This window comes from Pipistrellus kuhlii, unplaced genomic scaffold (assembly GCF_014108245.1).
Source record: "Pipistrellus kuhlii isolate mPipKuh1 unplaced genomic scaffold, mPipKuh1.p scaffold_m20_p_4, whole genome shotgun sequence".
NCBI classification, from domain to species: domain Eukaryota; kingdom Metazoa; phylum Chordata; class Mammalia; order Chiroptera; family Vespertilionidae; genus Pipistrellus; species Pipistrellus kuhlii.
Window position 1 is genome coordinate 38,190,369 of NW_023425540.1, and position 2,513 is coordinate 38,192,881.

Here is a 2,513-nt window from a genome sequence, read left to right on the forward strand (position 1 = left end):
ACAGTATGTAGAAAAAAATTTAAAAAGCAAGGATACATTTTCTAATTATAATACGTAAGATACAATAGTGAAATAGGAAGAAAAACAATGAAATCACAATGATTTTTATATCACTCAGGAACTTTGACTAAAAAATATTACCTTCTATAATTTTTCTCATTCTTTTTCCACAAAATGAATGTGTTACAGTTCTATAAACATTTTTGCAAGGAACTCATAATAATCTAAAAGTTCTGGAAAGAGTTTAAATTACCTTACTATCAAAATCAATTATTGTAAATCATTTTGAGTAAACAAAACAGACTTTTAAATCTACATATTTGCTGTTCCAATGAAAAAAATAAATTGGTCAAAAAATGTAAAAGGCACCTCTTAACTTGTAGGCAGGTGGAAGAGAGAAAGACAGAGCCTGGTGCCCGACTGCTTGGGTCCGATCTCAGGCTCTGCTTCTTGCTTGTTGTGTGATCTTGGGCAAGTTACTCAACTTCACTGTCCTTCAGTGTCTTTATCTGTAAACTAGGAATGACAATAATAGCAGTACTTGCTTCTGTAGGGTTGTTGTTAAGATTAAATGAGTTAATAAAAGTAAAGCATTCAGAATTTTACCACCTAGAAAGGACTATGTAAAAGTCAGATATTCTTATTAAGTGTATTTCTTTTATATACTCTAAATTACCAAGTAAATAGTTTCCAAGTCCAACTGCAGTTGATGAGTGGTTCAAAAACCAACTTGCTCTTCTTATCTAAGAGGCTGAGTTTTCCTTGAGAAATGTCCCAGGAAGGAAACTCCAGAGCTGTCACCTTGGTCTCTGGCCAGGGATCCCAAATATGCTGAGTTGAATCCATTCCACAGGGTATGTGGTGAATGAGTCAGCTGGGAGGGAGCCCACCTCTTCTCTGCTAGCTGAAGAAATACTGCAGGATTGCTTTATCAAGTCACTTGGTAATGGAGGGCAGGTTTTCCAACACAGCATGCACATTCAAACTCTCATGTTGTTCATTCTGTGGTGGTGATAGTGGGAAAGAGGAAAGAGGCCAGATGATAAAATGCCTTACCAGTATATGCCACAATGAGAGCATTCTCAGACGCTATGATAATATATATCCCACAGGAATTGTGGGGGCCAAAGTATGCTACCTTGTGGGCAGGCCCTGAGTGTGGCCCCAGCTCTGGAGGGCAGCCAGGCTGGCAGAGCGTGGAGAGGCCCCAGGGCACCGAGAAGCAGCTGCAGAAGTGATGAGTGGGCAATCTCCAGGTAACTGGATCCGTGTGTTTTGTACCAAAGGACTGAAAACCTAGCCCAGCGCTGGCCACCAATAGGCCAAACAACCTTAGCAGGTACTGTTGGCAGGCATTGGGCAAAAGGAGGCAAGAAGAAGATAAGAAATAAAGGAAAGGGAGGAAAGTAGTTGAAAGAAAAAGAGTGAGGTGAAAGCTGAGGTCTCTATAGAGGAAATAAATCACTAATTATCTTGGGAGACCCTCAGAGGTGCTGAGGAGAAGGCTACTAAGGGCTGAGAGACTAAGTTCAGAGGTTCTTGGCCTAGGCTATGCAATAGATCCTCTTATGTAACTGGAAAAAATACCACACTAGCCGAAACCGGTTTGGCTCAGTGCATAGAGCGTCAGCCTGCGGACTAAAAGGTCCCGCGTTCGATTCCGGTCAGGGGCATGTACCTTGGTTGGGGGCGGCTGATTGATGATTCTCTCTCATCGATGTTTCTAACTCTCTATCCCTCTCTCTTCCTCTCTGTGAAAAATCAATAAAATATATATATTTTTTAAAATACCACACTAATATTTGGGCCCCACTGCCCAGAGATTCTGATTTAACTAGAATCATGGGCCCATGCATTAGTAATTTAAAAAAAAAATTATATAAGCTCCAGATGTACAATTCTATGATACGTCATTTGTACATTGCATTTTGTGCTTGTGTCAGTAATTTTAGAAGATGATTCAAGTGCACAGCCAGGGTTAAGCAGCACTGGTTTGGCTGACTGGAAGGTGAAGTGATGCTCTGTGATGATTTTGGTTGGTAAGAAGATGCTCAAGAGAAGCCAGACAAAGCAAAACAGAGAAACTAAACCTGTTTTCACATGTGGAAAACAATGAAAATTGCATGCTATACTAATCGACAAATACTTGTAGTTGGTTAGTACTGTTATTCAATGCTTATGAAATGCAAGACTTTTCGGCATTAGTCTGAAATAACTCAATCGGTTGGCTTTTTCACCAAAGGTTTCTGGTCCCAGATATTCTAGAGCACTCTCTTTTTATGAGGTCATCAAGTCTGAGGGACATGCCTCCTGATGCCCAAGATTGGCATTCACTTCAGAACGTAGACTGTTGCTATAAAGCACATGTGTCAAACACAAGGCCCGCGGGCCAAATCTGTCCCGCCAGGCCTTGCAATGTGGCCCGCACCGCGCTGTCATCACTGCACTCCACTGCGTTTCCATCACAATGACAGTTTATGACTGTTCAGTAAACCATTCAGCCCGCGATTTAG